At 50.8% G+C, this 19,929-nt stretch overlaps 1 protein-coding gene across 1 annotated transcript in view; it reads left to right on the plus strand.

The window, feature by feature from the left end:
- The first annotated feature begins 4,113 nt into the window (after nucleotides 1–4,113).
- The window catches only part of RPH3AL (rabphilin 3A like (without C2 domains)), a 140,716-nt gene continuing 124,900 nt past the window's right edge, over nucleotides 4,114–19,929 (plus strand). The window contains 1 exon segment of the mRNA XM_040641121.1: nucleotides 4,114–4,181. The gene's annotated coding sequence lies outside the window, so the exon portion shown is untranslated.

The following is a 19,929-nucleotide window of genomic DNA, read 5'->3' on the forward strand; positions in this document are numbered from 1 at the left end:
CTCCTGTCAGCACGATGGGTGAAATCCTTGGCCATGGACGAGTAAGTCGTCTCCAGCCCCTGCCCCGCTCTGCTCGCCGGAGGCGGGGCTGAAAGTTCCAACCCCTTAGTCCCAGCGTTGGTTGCCCTGGCAACTGGCTCCTCCGCGCTTCGGGCGTCCTTGGGGGCTTTGCAAAAGTCACGCGTTAACACAGACTCAGGTGTGCTTGCAGGGGGCTTGTTACGAATAAGAAAAGACGCTCATCTCCCTAGATCACTCTGGAGCTGTGTCCGGAGCCTGGGGCAGAACCTAAACACTGCAACGGGAGATGGCCCTGTCGTTCCTACCACTGAGGAAATTAGAAGGGTTTTAGGAGCTCTGGTCAGGAGTCAGGAGGAAGACCAAAATATGTATTTCTTGTTATATCACAGTATCACAGTGGGGAAGAGACAAGTCTCCCACACGGAAGAATTCCAGATAAACCATGTAGCTACTCCCCGCCAGAGGAGGAGGGACGTGGCACCCACTCCTTAAGTGTGGGCTGCACATAGTGACTTCCGCGAGATGGTAACTTTGGAGTGAAGAAGTCTGACGAGCACTACCTCAGCCAGGTGATCAAGGCCAACAGCCAACGGTGATAAATTGTGAACTCTTTTTTTTTTTTAAGATTTTATTTATTTATTTGACAGAGATAGAGACAGCCAGCGAGAGAGGGAACACTAGCAGGGGGAGTGGGAGAGGAAGAAGCAGGCTCATAGCGGAGGAGCCTGATGTGGGGCTCGATCCCATAACGCCAGGATCACGCCCTGAGCCGAAGGCAGACGCTTAACCGCTGTGCCACCCAGGCGCCCCAACAGTTGTGAACTCTTGAATGTGATGTGAGGAAAATGGCTCCTTGGGTCTATTGTCTTTCTCCCAAATACCCTAGCCCCAGGGTGACCTTGAAAAAACATCAGACAAATCCCTGGGGATGGGGCATCCTCCAACATACCTGACAAGTACACCTGGCTTGAAATGAAAGCAGACTCCGTCCCCAGTTTAAGGCACTGACTCTTTCAAAGCTCCCTGCCTTGGGCCTCACCCTGTCCTTGGCTGTTGAGCTCTCTTGAAACTCAACACTTCTTTGAGTTGTCCACCAAAATCTACTCACACATAAGTGTTAGGTATAAATCTTCTTCTACCCCTGTGGCTGTGTAAGACACAAAAGATGGGTGCCTGGGTGGCTCAGTCAGTTGGGTGTCTGACTCTTGGTTTCTGCTCAGGTCATGATCTCTGGGGTCGTGAGATCAAGCCCCACGTCGGCCTCCACACTCGGTGCAGAGCCTGCTTGAGGTTCTCCCTCTCCCTCTGCCCCTCCCCCACCCCTCAAAAAAATGGTAAGATGCAAAAGAAACATAGGGGAGTGACCTAGAGTGTGGCAGGACTTGGGGCTTTTCAGAGGAAACCCCAGTGCAGGGACTCTATAACAAGGATACATTATATTCATAAAATCTTCCCCCTGTGGGAGTGACTCTGTATTAGTATCTATTTACCCTTGTCTCATAGACTCAGTAGAGACATGACTTCACACACATGCAGATAGACTGCTGATTATCTTCTTGATGGTGCACCAGAATTCAAGGACCTAAGAGCGGAAGAAATTGCCCAGCGAAGATCCATATCCTCAGTGGAGTGTATGAGGCCCTTCTCACGCTGGTCCCAGCCTACCACTCTGTACTCATTTTCTGCTCTGCCTTCCTATCCTGCCACTCCCAACTTTTCGACATTCCCTTTCTTGCTTTCTCTGTGCCTTGGCACCTGCTGTTCCTTCTACCTGCAATGTTCTTCCTCATCTAGCTTACCTGGCAAACTCCTATTCAATCCATGAGTCCTTGCATTGGGGTTTCCTCTGAAAAGCCCCTCTGAGCCCTGCCACACTCTAGTTCAGTCCTCTGTATTTCTTTTGTATCTTACCATTTTTTTGGCGGGGGTCAGGGACAGAAGGAGAATCTCAAGTGCTGGGTAGGAAGCCCCACGCAGGGCTTGATCTCACACCCCCCAAGATCATGACCTGAGCAGAAACCAAGAGTCGGAGACCCAACCTACTGAGCTGCCCAGGCGCCCCTCTTTTGTATCTTACACGGCCACAGGGGTAGGAGAGCATAGTGGTTCTGCCACTACCTGTCTCTATGACCTTGGGGAAATTACTTAAGGTTGTTTATGCCTCAACTTGCATAGCAGTAAAATGGGGATAAACCAGGTCCTACTTCTTACGGTACCTGTGTACTGTGTGATCAGTACACAGTAGCCAGCATGCCACAGAATGCATTTCATTGAAATTGTTTATGTTTCTGTTTTCCNNNCTACAGAACTATGAGGTTCTTGAAAACCATGCACTGTACTTATCTTCCTCACGTAGCAGATTTCAACGCCCATTCAAACGCATACCTGCTGTGGTCTCAGGAACACTAGGCCTTTCTGGCAGCACAGGGAATAGAATTTGCAGAAGCAACCAAAGAAAGTTTGGGAAATAACTCTTAATTACCAGGTTGTCAGCTGCGGCTCCCCCAAGGCTTGAAATGAAAGCGGACTCTGTCCCTAATTTAAGGCACTGGCTCTTTCAAAGCTCCCTGCCTTGGGCCTCGCCCTGTCCTTGGCTGTTGAGCACTCTTGAAACTCGACACGTTTTTGACTTGTCCACCCAGATCTACTCACACAAAAGTGTTAGGTATAAATCCTCTCCAGGTGGTCAGTCCAAAGAGAAACCAGGTCCCCCCACAGATGGTAGGCGCTCTGTCACAGGCTCTTGCTAGCAGCGGGAGAGCAGCTCCTGGGAGGGTGGTTTGGGGCAGGTAGCTGGGCTAGGTAGAGCCGATAGGATCCCTGCAGCTTTGACATTTTAGGCTTAGTGAGGTGATGGTGGTGGTGAAAATGATGTTAGTAACACCCTCTGACTGAGCCTTTATTTATTTACATTTATTTATTTTTTAAAAAATATTTTACTTATTCATTTGAGAGAGAGAGAGAAAATGCGCACGCATGAGTTGGGGGGAGGGGTACAGGGAGAAGCGGACTCCCCGCTGAGCAGGGAACCCAGTGGAGTGGGAGAGGAGCTCAATCCCAGGCCCCCGAGATTGTGACCTGAGCCTAAAACAGACGCTCAACCTTCCGAGCCACCCAGGCGCCCCTGAGCTTTCACAAGGAGCCAGGTCTTGGGTCATTCAGTCCTCACAATAGCACTATTATGTCTATTTTGAATATAAAGAAACTGAGACTTAGCCACTAGCTACCATGGTGATTTAGATTTAAATTAAGTAAAAGTAAATGAAATTTAAGAATCGGTCTCCTATGACCAGTGGCTAGTGGACTGCCCAGCAATATGACATTTGTGTAATTGCGATAGTCTGCTGGACAATGCTAGCTTAGGGACGTTTGCTCACATGGCCAAGATCACATTTCCCACGGGGAAGATCCAGATCCCAAGTGGAGACCCCCCCCCCCGCCCCCCCACCAGTACGGCTGCTGTGTGTCTGGAAACCAGGACTCTCAGATTTGGTGTCACTCAACTACTGGTTTCAGGCGTTCTCTCAGGAAATTAGTTCATAAAATTTTTTGGGGTAGAGTGGAGGGTTAAAGGCCTGTAGCACGGCCCTCCCATTCTTCCCCACTCCCGCCCCGAGGCTCAGAGTGGATGAAAATGGAGAACATTGCAGATGTTCTTGAAATGGTGGAGCCAAGACTCCAGGCTGACGAAAGCTTTAGCTTTTTGTCGCTGTTTCCTTTAGTGACTGTAGGGTTGCCTCCATTTGTCCCTCCATCAATGGAAGATTCGTTCATTCAACAAATAGATGTTGCGTTCGCACAGGTGCAGTGTTCTGTTTCAGGCCCCAGAACCCTTACCTGCCTTCCCTTTGCGTCCTGGGGTTGTTAGAATGGGTCCTTTTTGCCTTTAGGGACTTGACGCTGCTTGTGGAAAACAGTGATGTTTGGAATCCAGTAACAAGAAGGAGCCATCGAGACCCGAGCAGTGGCGAGCGCGGCGGCGCAGAGGGGGCCTCGCCTACAGGTGAGCGCAGGCCCGGCTCTCCGGCGCGCGGCCACAGGTCCCGGGGCGGCGAGGGGCGGGGCGGGGCGGGGCGGGCGCCTGGCTACCTGCGGCGGCCGGCAGAGGGCAGCCAGGGAGCGCGCGCGGCGGCAGGGCCGACGCCCCCGCCCAACCCCAGGTGAGTGTGGCTAAAGTGGGGCCGCCCCCTCGTCCGGGGCCCAGTCTCGGAGGGCCGGGGAGCGGGGGTGCGTCTGGCTCCCGGCGGGGCCCGGGCTGGCGCGCGGGGCGGCTGCGGAGCAGCGGGCGGGACCCGGGAGCTCTGGGCTCCCGGGCGGGATGAGCCCCCGGGGCCGGCGGGGCGCTGGCAGGCCCTAGAGCCGCGCTCCCCTCCCCTCCGCGCCCGCCTCTCGCGGTGCCCAGGCTGGACCCGAGAGGCCGCAGGCAGCGCCCCCCCGGAACGGCGTGCGCCCCGAGTGTGGCCTGCTGTCGGCCGGGGGCCCTCGGGGGAGCGCGTGGTGCGCCCGGAGCTGGGGCGCTGGCTGGCAGAGGTGGGGGCGGCCGGGTGGGGGAGGGGAGTGGGCGGTGAGAGGGCGGGCGAGCGAGGCTGCAGACGCCAGGCGGCGCTGGGGTGAGCGTTGCTCGCGAGCGAGTCAACAAGTGCCGTGTTTATCGAGCGCCCGCCGCTGGCTGCCAGCCGGGGCGCGCACGTGCTGCGGGAGGGGCCCCGGTGTGGCCGAGCAGCGGCCCCTCTGCGCTCGACTTGCCCTCGGTGAGGATCCCACGCTCTGGGCGATGGGCTTGGGGCGCCGTGGTGGGTTCTCGCCCCTGGTTAGGTGGTCGGGAGTGGGATTTTGATGGCACCTTGGTGCCCAGGAGCGTGTGAGTGCGGGATGTGGGTATTTCTCACTGGCCAGACGGACTTCCACTGGTTCATGCTGCCCGCCCCTTTAAGTCTGAGAATCCTGCCCTGGGTTTGTTTTCTAACCCTCCGGAAACCCACTCCGAGCCCTCAGGCCCACCTGTTTTTCCCAGGCGGAAGACTTGGAGGAAGTGTTGAAGTCCATCCAGGGTGCCTCACTGCTTTCAGAATGAAGGCTCTGGGCTCGTAGTGGTGCCCGTGACACTTGCGCTATTGGGGCGGAAGCCCCCTTTCTTGGGCTTCAGCAAGGGCTCTGCCGGGAGGTCTGAGACTTTTGTCCCCTGCCTGGCTGTTGGGAAGGCTGAGGACCGAATTTTCCCATCTGGGTTGTCTGTACCACCCCTACCCCCATCCCTTCCCCCTCGACGTCGTTCTAGGGAGAGGTGTGATGTAGAAGGTGGAAACCTAGCCTCAGTGAGATCAGGGCCAGGGGCATTCTGGCGAATGATTGGATTCTTCCTGTGCTGCTCCGGGGGAATCTTTGATCTTCCTAGCAGCTGGGGTCTGGGGGAGTCAGGGGTGGCCCTGGGCACCCTGGTAAGAGCATTAGCAGAGCCAGGCTGTGGTCCAGTCTCTGCCCCTCTGCCCCTTCCCTCCCTTCTACCTTAAGCGATTGTGCCCTTACCAGGGTCTCCACGCCCCTCATCCTTCTGTGACATTCACTTGGCCTCCCATCTCTTGGGGGGAAAAATCAGGCATCGGAGGCCTGAGCTTCATTTCCTCTTTTCTCTCACTGTCACATTTTCCAGACAAGTGCTCTGCACCTGCCGCCTGCCTCTCAGCTCCACGCCTCCCCTCTTAATCCTCCGCAGCCTGGTGCAGCCCAGGCCCCACCACCACTCTGTGAAACTGCTTTCCTCAAAGTCATCTTGTTTCCAAGCACTGCTTTTTTGCTGGTCTCGTCCTTCTGCCGGGGAAGCAGACCCCTGTGTGCGCATGTCTTCTCTGCAGCCTTCTTTGCTGTGATTTCTGGGGCACCCCACTCTCCTGGTTTGGTTCTTCTCCATTGTTCTTTCTCTTTGGAGCCTTCTTCCCTCCTTAGGGGGATGTTTTTTGAGGTGCTGTGTTTAGCTTTTCAGGCGCTTTCTTCAGAAGCCCCTCAGGGCAGCCCCCCTCTCTGGGTTCTAGCGTCAATCCTGGCCCCCAGGAGGCCCCAGTGACACCCCAGGCTCGGCACATCCGAGTCTGGCCTCCTCCCAGGCAGCTGCTCTCACTTGCTCCTCCGCAGTGGGCTTCCCTCCTCCATTAATACTCCCTTTCCCCTGAACTGTCTCGCCGCCCCTTGCTGCTCCTCTGACCCCGAGGCTGTTGCAGGCCTCGAACATCTCAGGCGGGGCTCCAGGCCCTTTAGCAGGTCTCTCTGATGCCAGCATCCCGTCCAGCCTCTGCGGTCCATCTGCCATGTCCCCGGTAGACTGATGGTCCCAGACTCCTGCTTTTGCCCTGCGGCTGACCCTCCTCCCCTGACAATCCTCACCGGCTCTGCATTCTTCCCACACAAGGCTGAGCTCTTCCGCCCCTCATTCATGGGGCCTCACTGTCCCAAACCAATTTCCAGGCCTGCAGCTTCTTCCCTCCCTACCACACTCAGCACCGTTGCCCTTAGCCTCTGGGATCACGCTCACTCACTGTTGCCTCTGGGAAGGCCTTGTGACCCCTCTGGCTGCACTGGGGGCCCTTTTCTTGGCTTTCCCTGTTCGTGGTGCCCTGGTGCAGCTGTCTGTCTGCTGATGATCTCTGGCCCTCCGTGCCCTTGAAGCCTGTTCCCTTTCTCCTGGCTCCCCAGGACCCGGGCCCCCTGCAAGCACTCGAGAAAGGAGTTCCCACCCCCAAACATCCAGGAATACGTCTCTGTTATCCTTCAGGGTCTGGCTGAAACTCCACCTCTGTCCTAGATTCTTCCAGTCTTCCGGATCCCCAACCGTCTACACTCCTGCTGGGTTATTGATGGATTCATTACAGTTTGTGCCACCCAATTGAATACTTTGTTCTCTGCCATCAGCCTCCAGGTGTATCATGGGTGTGAGAGATGCTTTTCCGGCTCTTAACCGTAGCAGCTGTTTATTAAGGGGCCATTGGGAGTGGGGCAGTGTGCTGATCTTTCCAGGCGTTCTCGTGTGTGTGTGTGTGTGTGTGTGTGTGTGTGTGTGTGCTGCCCTCCCAATGCCCAGAGGGGTGGGTGCTGTAATTATTGTCTCGTCCTGCCCATGAGGACACCAACCCAGGGAGCGTTCGGGACTTGCTGCATAACACAGCTTGTTGGCGGGCAGGGCACAGGTTGGAACTCCAGTCTGCCTGGCTCCCAAGACGTTTCCAGTGCTAGGGTTTGCTGTTCGGGGCAGTGTGTGCTTCAGTCCGAGGAGTGTTTATGTCCTCTTGGCACCTGGCCCAGGTGCGTGGGCTGTGTGGGTGGCATGGTCAGCTGGTTGCTTTGGGACTCCAGGAAAAGACTTTGTAACAGAACAGATGGTTAATGGTGGGACAAGTGACTCAGGCTGTGACATCTGCCCTGAGGCCTTAGAAACAGGACATCTGTGTGTGTGTGTGTGTGTGTGTGTGTGGTAAGTAAAAGTTGTGGTACAGAGAACCGTGCAGCGCCCTCAGGTAGTTTGGGTCATGTCTGTCCCTTAAGGCACTTTTACCTGCTTTTTTTTGGTCAACAAAATCAACCCCACCCCCCCAGACTGCACCTCCTTCAACGAAAGAAGTTTCCTAGTCCTTCCTCCCTCTGCAGGTCACTGTCATATGAAAATGAGTTCCTGCTGTGAAATACGGTTGCCATGGCAACCACTAGCTTGAGGCCCTGAGTCTCTTGCTCCTAGGTCTCTGCACTGTAAGCTTCCAGGGGCTTTTTTCCATCTCTGTCGCCTAAAAATACAAAATACTATGCTTCACTCTCCTTTCGCGTAAACATTTAAAAATGTGTTCTTTTTTTTCCGGCAGTGGTTTCTGGGCACTGTCGGTGCCCCAGCAGCCCGTGACTGGGCTGCTGGCACGTGCCATTATTAATGACTCTAGAACAGTGCCCCCAGTTGAGGCCGTATTTTGAGTGAAGGCCATTGCACAGTGTTCTCGATGACCGGAGAGGCGCAGGGAGAGAGAGGTTTGGTGCGGTGGGGAGGGCTTTCTCGTGCCGCTCTGCTCCCCTGGGAGGTGGTGAAATTGTCTTCAGTTGCCGCCTCCTTGTGTGTTAGAGCCTTGCTTGGCACTCCTGGGGGGGGCCGCCCAAAGCAGGGTGTCTCGGGGTGCTGAGAAAGGGTGCCTTTGGCAGCGGTCATCATTACTGACATTGATTGAGCGCGTGCTATGCGCAGACGCTGTTCCCTTAATTAATCCTCCACCGAGTGAAATTCAAAGTACAATTCTTATCCCCATTTTATGGGTAAGGAAACTGATGTATAGAGAAGCAGCGCGCATGGGCAAGCACACACAGCGAGAGTCCTAGACGTGTGGCTCCTGTGGCCAGGGCCCTTTACGTGGCGTAGCCCGGGAAGGACTGTGTTTAAAGAGCAAAAGGGTGAATTGGAGAGGTAGGGCAGATGGAGGCTTAAAGCGCCAGTTTCCAACTTTCTATTTAATTTTTCAGTTTACCGTTTTTAAAAAAGATTTTATTTATTCATGTGGGAGAGAGAGAGAGCGCAGTAGGGGGGAGTGGCAGGCAGAGGGAGAGGCAGTCTCCCTGCTGAGTCAGGAGCCTGAGGTGGGGCTCGATCCCAGGAGCCCGCGATCACAACCTGAACCGAAGGCAGATGCCCAGCCCTCTGAGCCACCCAAACCCCCCTTCATTTTACCACTTTTTATGTCTTAAGGGCAAAAGGCTGTGGTGGAAAGGCCCGTACTGGAATGCTTAGAGCAGCGCTATTTGTGACCGCCACAACGCTGGGAATCACCCAGCGTCCGATGGGCAGCAGCATGGACAAATGAACTGGGGGGTACACACGATAGAACAGTCCACTACAGCGAGGACGAGCCATTTGCAGGCACATGGAACAACGCGGCTGTATCAGACAGACCGTGTGATTGCGTTCCTTCAGCTATCCCACCGGCACTGAAGCCTCAGACTGTACGGTTTTGCACGACTGCAAACTACCACCACAAAGACTGTCCCAGAACTTTCCACCCGTGCACACACGCCGGGGTTTCCTCAGAGCAGATCCTGAGAAACAGAATCCCTGTGTCACAGGGCAGATGCATTTTTTATCTTAACAAATTGATGTCCATGTGACATTCCTTTCTAAGCCTCAGATCCCATGGCTTTATCAATCTGATCCCCGTGAAATTTCCTCTTGTCAGGTTTGGCCCGGCACTTTGGTCTCCTGGCATATTCTGTGCCCTGGCTTTGCTCCATCGCTCTCCTTCCTACTCACCTCATCCCCCCACAGTGAGGTGGGCTGCCCGCTCACTCCCAAGCACAGGCCAAACGGCCACCCTTTCTGGCTGCTGAGGGAGAGGACTCTTGGATGGAGAGGAGGCCCTTCTGAGTCCAAGACGCTACATTTCTGGGAATCAGAGGATGTATCACTGGTGAATGAGAAGGGGGTGGGGCCCGAGCAAGAGGCAACTTTATCAACTCAGTTGCTCGGATGGCCCGATGCAAAGCCGAGAAACACCAGCACACCGCAGGCGTGAGCGCAGCTGCGTGAGTCAGGCAGGGCTGGGTACTGACGATCACTCGCCCTCCTCGCCAGGCAAACACACCGTAACTTCGTAATGATGCCCACAGCCGTCACTGCAGCGCGCCGCTGATGAACTGCCGTGGTGTACTAAGTGCTTTTACATAAGGCGCCAACTACGTGACTGTGGGCTTACATAAGGTGCTCTGGTATTTTTAGCAGCATATAACTGCCATATGAAAGGAGATGCTCTCCCAATGAACGCCACTCACTTTCCGGGCTGGCATAGTCCTTGAAATGCTGAGGTTTGACGGGCAGCTCGTGGCTGTCAGAGGGTCAGGGATGTCTGGGTTGAGGGCAATAGCAGCAGCCAGATTCTGCAATTTCTCCAGGCCCACCTGACGCCCCACAACCAAGAGAAAGGGATACACATCACCTCGACTGCCCCCGGGCATCACAGCAGCAAGAAAAGGGCCATTTCACTGACTCGGCAGATCCCACCAGGCACATCCTATCTTAGCAGGTGCTCCCCAGACCCAACAGAGTGGAGGGGGACAGGAGGAAACCAGAACTGGTCTAGCCCTGCTTCCACATCCCCAGAGCTGTCCCCCCCCCAGAACCCGGGTGCCCACCCTCATGTCAACTCCCAGCTGTCACTAGAAGTCCAAGGTTCCAGGTAGAGTAAAGTCAAAGGTGTGGCGCATCTGTATTCATGTCTTGGGTCTAGGGTCACAGCTGCCTTTATTCTGGTTTTGCTCAATCTTTTTTTTTTTTTTAAATTTTATTTACTTATTTGTGAGAGAGAGCACACAGGCAGGGGGAGCAGCAGGCAGAGGGAGAAGCAGGCTCCCCGCTGAGCAAGGATCCTAGTGCGGGACTTGAGCCCGGGCCCCTGGGATCATGACCTGAGCTGAAGGCAGACGCTTAACCCACTGAGCCACCCAGGCGCCCCATTGCTAAATCCTGAAGTATGACACACATACAGAGAGGTACACATATCAAAATTGATGAGTTTTGACAATATGAACACTCCTATGTGACCAGCACCCAGATAAAGAAAACAAACATTACCAGCCTCCCAGGAGCCTTCCTCATGCCTCCCGGAACCTGCTGCACTGACTTTCAACACCTTTTATTCGTTTTGCCTTTTTTGTACTTTGTGTAAATGGAATCATACGGCACCAGGTTTGAGTAGCCGGGAAGGGTGGCCGTTTGGCCTGTGCTTGGGAGTGAGCGGGCAGCCCACCTCACTGTGGGGGGATGATGTGAGTAGGAAGGAGAGCGATGGAGCAAAGCCAGGGCACAGAATATGCCAGGAGACCAAAGTGCCGGGCCAAAACTGACAAGAGGAAATTTCACGGGGATCAGATTGATAAAGCCATGGGATCTGAGGCTTAGAAAGGAATGTCACATGGACATCAATTTGTTAAGATAAAAAATGCATCTGCCCTGTGACACAGGGATTCTGTTTCTCAGGATCTGCTCTGAGGAAACCCCAGCGTGTGTGCACGGGTGGAAAGTTCTGGGACAGTCTTTGTGGTAGTCGGCAGTCGTGAAAAACTACAGTCTGAACCTTCACTGGTGGTGGAATAGCTAAAGAAACTCAGATGGTCATACGTAGGAATACTATGCAGCTTTGAAAAAGAATTAGTTAGAGGCTCCGGGGTGGCTCAGTCCGTTAAGTGCCTACTTTCGGCTCAGGTCATGATCCCAGGGTCCTGGGATTGAGCCCCGCTCTGGGCTCCCTGCTCAGCAGGGAGTCTGCTTCTCCCTGTCCCTCTGCGCTTCTTCCTGCTTGTGCTCTCTCTCTCTCTTAAATAAATGAGATCTTTTTTTTTTTAAGTTACTAAGGACAGTTTTTTTATTTTTATTTTTTTTAAGATTTTATTTATTTGACAGAGAGAGAGATCACAGGTAGGCAGAGAGATAGGCAGAGGGAGAGGGAGAAGCAGGCTCCCTGCTGAGCAGAGAGCCCGATACAGGACTTGATCCCAGCACCCTGAGATCACGACGGGAGCCAAAGGCAGACGCTTAACCGACTAAACCGCCCGGGCACCCCTAAAATCTTTTTTTAAAAAAGAAAAAGAATTAGTTAGATCTTTATATAATAATATAGATGAAGGGTGCCTGGGTGGCTTAGTTGGTTAAGTGTCCAACTCTTGCTTTCGGCTAAGGTCATGATCTTTTAGGGTTGTGAGATCAAGCTCCAAGTTAGGCTCCACGCTGGGCACGGAGCCTGCTTAAAATTCTCTACCCCCCCCCGTTCCCTGCCCCCCCAAAACAAAACAAAACATATAAAACAATATAGATGAATCTCTAAGATTGTAGGGGGAAGAAGGCAAGTTTCAAAGTGATAAATATATTACGATGCTATTTGTAGAAATATATACATGTAGTCCCTTATGCTTTATGAGTACACATATATGTAACACGCATCTATATGTAAAATCATATAAAACGGTCTAGAAAAATATGTTCCAAACTTATAATAGATGTTATCTCCAGGGAATGGAGAAGGCGACCAGAATTGTATGTGTGTGGGGGTGGGGATGATCAAAAGGAAATTTAGCCGCCTCTGTGATATTTAAAATTTTTTAAGTTAAATTGATAATTTATATACCTCAAATAATTCACTCATTTTAGGTATATAATCTGTTTAAATCCGCAAAAGGAACAGTACTTGCATAATTAAAGATTAATGCTAGTCTACCCCCTTTGTGATAGAAGAAGACCCCTCAGTGCCTGTCTGAGCACCGACGGACCGTGACATGCTGACTGTATACTGCTTTGCATTTAAGGGCAGCTTGCGTAGGTAGAAATTCTTCCTTTTTTTGAGCTGAGATTTGCCTCTTTGTTGTTCTGCCTCTGAGTCTGTCCCTTTGGAGCCGTCTCAAATAAGTCTTCCCTTTTCCATGGGCTCGGGTTTTCGCTGGTGCAAGATGCATGTCGTGCCCACCTGCTCTGGGGAGAAATACTCGCCTCTTCCAGGGGCTCCTTGTACACTCTGCAGGGTCACATGGATCACGCGTTCCAGATTCCAGACTGTGCTGGGCACCTGGCTCGAAGCCGGACTCCTGAAGTTTTGCAGAACAGGACCCTCTGCCCCTGATGTTGCTTGACCACGACATAGCACTTCTTCAAAATAATGGTCTTTTGAATTATAAAAATAACTCACATTCCCTGTGGAAATTTAGAAAATACACAAAAACACAAAATAAAAGCCATTGATTCTCAACCTCCAGAGATAATTGTTGTTTAATGTTTAAAAGTTGAGATCATTCTATATAAATGATTTTCTAGCCTGCATTTTGTTTAACATGTTCACTTATTCATAAGAATGAGAACTGACGTATATGTAGCACATTTTTTCTTAGTTCACAGTTTTTAATTATTATTTTTATGTTTATTTTATATTTTAAAAGATTTATTTGAGGGGGGGCCTGGGTGGCTCAGTCGGTTAAGCGTCTGCCTTCGGCTCAGGTCATGATTCCAGAGTCCTGGGATCGAGCCCCGCATCGGGCTCCCTGCTCAGGGGAGAGCCTGCTTCTCCCTCTCCCTCTGCCTGCCGCTCTGCCTACTTGTGCTGTCTATCTCTGTCAAATAAATCAAAATCTTAAAAAAAAAAAGATTTGGGAGAGCATGCACGTGCACACGTGTGTGTGCGAGAAGGGGGAGGGGCAGAGGGAGAGAATCTCAAGCAGCCTCCCCTCTGAGCTTGGAGCTGACATGGGACTCGGTCCCGCAACCCTGAGATCATGACCTGACCCGAAATCAAGAGTCAGACGCTTAACTGACTGAGCCACCCAGATGCCCCTATTTTTAATTTTTTTAGCGATTTTATTTTTAAGTAATCTCTACACCTGACGTGGGGCTCGCACTCACAACCTTGAGACCAAGTTTTGCACGTTCTACTGACTGAGGCAGCCAGGTGCCCCTATTATTATTATTTTTTTTAAACATAGAGAAGTTTCTATGTGGTGTCGTGGACTGAATGTTCTGTGTTTTCCCCAAATTCGTGTGTTGATACCCTAACCTCCGCTGTGATGGTATTTGGAGACGGGGTGTTCAGGAGGTAATCAGGATTCGACGAGGCCATGAGAGTGGGGTCCTCGTGATGAGATTAGTGTCCTGACGAGAAGAGAGATCAGCCGGCTCTCCCTCCCCGTGTCTGTCTGTCTCTCTCCCTCCCTCTCTGCTCCGCACGCACAGAGGAAAGGCCAAGGGAGCGCACAGCAGTCAGCCCCTGTCTGCCCCCAGGAGGAGAGCCCACACCAGGAACCAAGTTAACCAGCACCTTGATCTTCAACTTCAGCCTCCAGACCTGTGAGACATAACTGTTGTTCAGTTGCGCAGTCTCCAGGGTATTTGTGAAGGCAGCCCAAGCTGAGTCCTTTCGTTTTATGATTTCCTCCTTTGCTTTTGGGTTTGAAAGGTCTTCCCCACCCTGAGGTCAGATAACTATTCACCTGTATTTCTTCGGGTTCTTTATTTGGTGCCCACTTTTCTATTCGCCGCTCTCTTCCAATCGAAGCTTATTTTGGTTTATGATGTGAGATAAGACCCTGATTTTTATTTCTTTCCAGATTGTCGACCAGTTCTTTCCAGTTAATTTCTCTTCCCACCATCTGTATTTTAAATTTAAATTGATTTTTTGAATAGATGTTACAATCATGTTCAAAATTCAAAAGATATAATTCTATCCGTGAAACTAATATAACACTCTATGTTAACTAACTGGGATTAAAATAAAAACTTTAGGGGCGCCTGGGTGGCTCAGTCGTTAAGCGTCTGCCTTCGGTTTAGGGCGTGATCCTGGAGTCCTGGAATCGAGCCCCATATCGGGCTCCTCTGCTGGGAAGCCTGCTTCTTCCTCTCCCACTCCCCCTGCTTATGTTCCCTCTCTCGCTGGCTGTCTCTCTCTCTGTCAAATAAAGAAAGAAAATCATTTAAAATAAAAATTTTAAAAAACCCACAAAATTCAGAAGATACAAAAGACAATGAAATTCTCCCTCCTCCCTTGTCCCTTAGCTTCCCGGGCCCAGAACCAGTGTTCCTAGTAACTGTGTGTTACTAGGTTATAGGTTTTGGACACTGGGTATCCTTCCCTCTTCTCTGGATGGACTTTAAATGTTAGCTTTATTCTAGTGTACAAACATTAAGTTCCAGGCTTTCTGTTTCTCTCATTATCTGTCTTTTTTTCCTGTACGGTGACATTTTTTTAAAAATATATATTTTAACACCTGGAAGTGCAGATTCTTTCTTGAAATTTCCTTGGTTATTTTTGCCTATTTATTTATTCTTCTATATGAAATTTATAATCATTTCATTGTTTCTCTACAAATATCATTAGAATCAAATTTGGGATTATATTAAACTTACAGAATAGTAACTATTGGCTTTGCCTATCTAGAAATACGGTCTGTTCTGCATTTCTTTCTGGTCATCTCTTCTTGTATAGTCTGCAGTAAAGTTTCATAGATTTCTTTATGAAGACCGTCAACACTTCTTGTTTAGTTTGTTGCCAGGAGATTTACGTTTTTTTTGTTACCAGGGAATAGGATCTTTTTTTTTTTTTTTTAAAGATTTTATTTATTTATTCGACAGAGAGAGACAGCCAGCGAGAGAGGGAACACAAGCAGGGGGAGTGGGAGAGGAAGCAGCAGGCTCCCCGCTGAGCAGGGAGCCCGATGCGGGACTTGATCCGAGGACCCTGGGATCGTGACCTGAGCTGAAGGCAGACGCTGAACCTACTGAGCCACCCTGGAGCCCCAGGATATGTATTTTTTTTAACATTTATTTTCAGTTGGATATGTTGGAATATAAGAAGTTACTAACTGAAAAAATTATTGTGAAATGTATGTATACAAGAGCATATAAAACGTACGTGTACAGTTTAAAGGAGAATAATAAAACGGACATCGCCGAGCTAGCTAAAAAATAGAGCACCACTAGCCCTTTGGAATTGCTTTTATGCCTCTCCTTAAATGGATCTCCCTCTTTCCCCACCCCCAGGGGATGACCGGCCTGGATTTTGTCATGATTATTAACCTCTGTCCTTTATAGCGTCACCACACAGGTTTATAGCCTTAAACAATACATTGTTGGATTTTCGTGTGCTTTTGAGGTTTTACCAGTGGGCTCACACTGGATTCAGATTCACTTTTAGATTGACACGTGTGTATGTGTGGTTGAGATTCATCGTGCTGTTGCGTGTGGCTGGTACCCCGTTCGTTTGTCCCTGCCACTTGTTGATGGGCATCTGGTTGTTTCTGCCTTTCTTTACTCCCACCAACGTCCTTTCTATGTGTAAGTTTCCCTGGGATGTATACTTGGGAGTAGAATTACAAGGTCAGAGGTCGTGTGTACCTTCCCCTCCCGTTCCTCTCCAGATTCTGAAGCAACGTGTATTCCCTGCAGACCTGGACCGTAGTGTTCATTGCTCTGCACCTTCCCCCATACTTAGTATCATCCACTCTTTTCGTTTTTGTCAGTCTGGTGAGCGTGGGCGCCTGGCTGGCTCGGTTGGTGGAGTGTGTGACTCTTGATCTTGGGGTTGTGAGTTCAAGCCCCATGTTGGGTATAGAGATTACTTTAAAAAAAAAAAATCTTGGGATGCCTGCGTGGCTCAGTCAGTTAAGCGTCTGACTCTTGATTTCAGCTCAGGTCATGATCTCAGGGTTGTGAGATCGAGCCCTGCATTGGGCTCCACACGGGGCGTGGGGCCTGCTTGAGATTCTCTCCCCCCTCCCTCTGTCCCTAACCACCCCTCCCACTTGTGCTTTCTCTCACTCTAAAAATAATAATAATAAAACAAAATCTTTTTTAAGAATTGGCATTTTATGATTACTGCTAGCACGGAACATTTTTATAAGCTATTTGTGTTTCCTCACTTATGCACCTGTACTTTTCTTTCTTTCCTATTCGGCCTTTTTTCTCTTCCCTCCCCCTCCTCCAGGTGGTGCCCCTATTAGATTATTACTGATTCATAAGTGATCTTCCCACATTCACATTCTGGTACTAATTCTTTGTTTATTATGTGTTATAAACACTTCTCTCAGTTTGTGGCTGGCTTTTCACTATCTTAGTATCATTTTTTCTTTTTTTAATATGTATATATATATTAAATATACATACATACATATATATATATATATATATATTTTTTTTTTTTTTTTTTGAGAGGGGAAGGGGCCAAGGGAGAAGGCGAGAGAGAAACTTAAGCAGGCTTCATGCCCAGCGTGGAGCCCAACCCTGAGATCATGACCTGAGCCAACTTAACAGTTGGACGCTTAACCGGTGGAGCCACCCAGGTGCCCCCAACAGCGTCTTCCGATGAATGGAACAGTCAGAGCTTAAGTCGGCAAGCTTATCACTAACTAAAGTTCTGTACTTGTTTGTGTGTCCTTTCTTTTGTGGTAAGATGTGCATGCAGTGAGGTGCCCAAATCGTCTGTGTTCCGTTGGTGAGCTCAGATAAATGCACACACCCATGCACCCCAAACCCCCATCAAGATGTGACCGTCACCCCAGAAAGTTCCCTCATCCCGCTTCCCGGGCAATTTCTACACCACTCTCCCAGAACCATCCACTATTTGGATTTGTTTGCACCATGGACCAGTTTTGCCTGTGCTGGAACTCATCCCGATGGAATCATACAGTATGGCCTCTTTTGTCAAAGGCCTCTTTCTCGCTCACCTGACATAGTGTTTTGATACTTATCCTTGGTGTAGCAGTCGCTGCTTCCTTCTTATTGCTGTCGTGTTCCGTTGTACGAATATGTACAATTTACTTACCCACTCGCCTATCGATAGACCCTGGGCTGTTTTTAGGTTTTGGCTATGGTAAACGGAGTGGCCCTGAGTCTTCTTGTTGACATAGGTTTCCATGTCTCATAGATATTATTTCTCTTACATGTTTTACTTCTGTTAGGAGTAGATTTGCTGGGTTATAGGTTAGGCCTACCTTTTTTTTTTTTTTTTTAAGCAGAAGATCCATTCAGAAAACAACTCGCATCCTAAATATACTGCTTGAATAATGTTCGCACGCGAACGCTGCCACGTAGCCACCACCCAGGTCCAGGGGTGGGAGCCTGGCCCACACTGGGATCTGACTCTTGTGCCAAGTGAAGCAATTAGGGGAAGGATAGTAGAGCCGCTTATCCCGCGGCGGAGCTGGAGGAATTTGAGGCCCGGTCTCCTGTCGCGACTAGAATTCCTGTTTTTTTCCACATCAGCACCTTCAGCCTTGCCGTTGATTCCGAGCTGTGAGGTGTCCCTCCAGTGAGTTCCTCTGTGCTCACGTCAGCCAGGCCTGGCTTCGGTTGCTTGCAGGCAAACTCCTGATGGATACAGCGCGCCCACCCCCTAGCCCCCAGGTTTTAGTGGATTGCGCCCCTCATCTTGCTAGAACTGTCTTAGCAGCAGAATCTGCCCTAGGGGCACCTGGGTGGCTCAGTCGTTAAGCGTCTGCCTTCGACTCAGGGCGAGATCCCGGCGTTGTGGGATCGAGCCCCACATCAGGCTCCTCCGCTATGAGCCTGCTTCTTCCTCTCCCACTCCCCCTGCCTGTGTTCCCTCTCTCGCTGGCTGTCTCTCTCTGTCAAATGAATAAATAAGATCTTTAAAAAAAAAAAAAAAAAGAATCTGCCTTTAAGCAATCCCTGAGTTTTTATATGACCTCATTTGAACCCTTGGATTCACAGGCTGGCAAGGTGGGCTCTCAAACAGGTGGGCACTTTACCTGTAATTAAAAAGTCGGTGGCAAAGCTGCTTCAAACATTCGGGCTTGGCGAATTGTTGGGTTTTTTTGGGTTTTTTCTTTCCCCTCTAACTTTAAATTTAGTTTGCAGTTTTGGAACAATTTTCTCTCCGTCCCCAGTGGAAAGTTAATGGAGAACGCTGGCTTAATTTAGAAGACGAAATCCAGGAGTGTGTATGATTTTCTGAACTTCATTTTTGGAAACCAGGTTCATTTCTCTCGCTCCCTCACGTAGAGTGCTGGGGGGCTAGGGGAGGGGGTGTTTGGGGCGCTGACCGGAAGGTAGACCCCAGTCCGAGTTCTTCTGTGCCATCCCTCAGGGACTGTTTGCCTAAGAAGGCTCAACATTCAAATTGTTCTACTCTAAGTGGGGCCTCATTTAAAAGTAAAAAAGGAAACGGATTCACTTCTGGTTTCTCTTTGAATGTCATCGAATCACACAGATTAGTGACAGGAGATGACCCAATTTCGACTGGTGTCACAGTTGTCACGGTGCTTGTCCTCATTAATGTCAGGGTCTGGGAAGGTGTTTGATCAAGGGACAGGTGCCATGGGTGAAGTTCACCAAGAAAAGGTCAGAGATGAGTGTGAAATCCTTTCTAACCCCAAGTGATAAAACCAAGGTCAGGCTGTGTCTCGGGGCAGCTGCCCAAGCGGCCGCGTTGGCCCAGTTTCCATCCCACGGCCTTTCCGGATGGGACAGACGGCCGGACGGCCGGTTCCCACAGCCAGCTCTTTCCGCCAGTTCTAAGCCTCAGGGTGGTTTTCCTGATTTGCAGAAGGCACCGCTTTGGGGTCTGATGACCCCGGCCTGGGCATGAAGAGCTTTCTCCCACTCTCTGGGCTTGTTAGGACCTTACGCGTAAGCCTGGAGCTCAGCAGATACAAGACATGGCTCTTCGCCACGTAGCCTCCCTCTCTCAAGGTTGCTGCCGGGTACGTCACCCAGCCGCTTGGAGTCTCGCACTTGGCCAGAGTGGCAGGTGGCTGCGGGCGTGGTGGGTTCGCCAAAGTCGATCTTGCAAGCCGAGCGTCCCACGAGGGCACCACATAGAAGACGGCTTCGATTTATGTGGTTGATGACCGTGATTTTCTAACAAATGGACATGAAGTCTCTTGTTTTCATGTTATCAGTTTACTGCAATAATTTTCCAACAGGGGGAAGAGAAGCACCTCGGATAAAAGGAGACTCCTCTCCTTCGACACAAAAGTGCGTCATGGGCTGGAATGGCCTCAGACTTGCCATAAACCCGTCTTCAGGTTTCGGTCCTATGGTGAAGCGCGTCGCCCTCGACAGGGTGATGCGGAATAACTTGGCAAAGGAGGGGACTTGGGAGCAAGCAGGCCCTGTGCGGAGTCTCGGTTGCCTTCGCAGAATTGAAACTTGGCCTCTAGGTCACTCTCGGAGGTCATAGCAGAGAGGACAGGCCAAGGGAGCGGCTGGAATTCGACTGTGGGCGACCTCCCCCTGCGCAGGCCTGTCCGAGCGCGGGTCAGGGAGCTGGTGAGGGGTGAAGGTTTGCACGCCACGGGCCACTGCCCCGGAGCAGGCTCACATCGCTCTGTGGTGAGCTCTGCTGACAGGTGTGGAGCCGGGGCTCTTAGGGCATTCGTGTTGGAGTCGTCTGGGGCAGGCAT

The sequence above is a fragment of the Ursus maritimus genome, unplaced genomic scaffold, assembly GCF_017311325.1.
Source record: "Ursus maritimus isolate PB19 unplaced genomic scaffold, ASM1731132v1 scaffold_24, whole genome shotgun sequence".
Classification (NCBI taxonomy): Eukaryota; Metazoa; Chordata; class Mammalia; order Carnivora; family Ursidae; genus Ursus; species Ursus maritimus.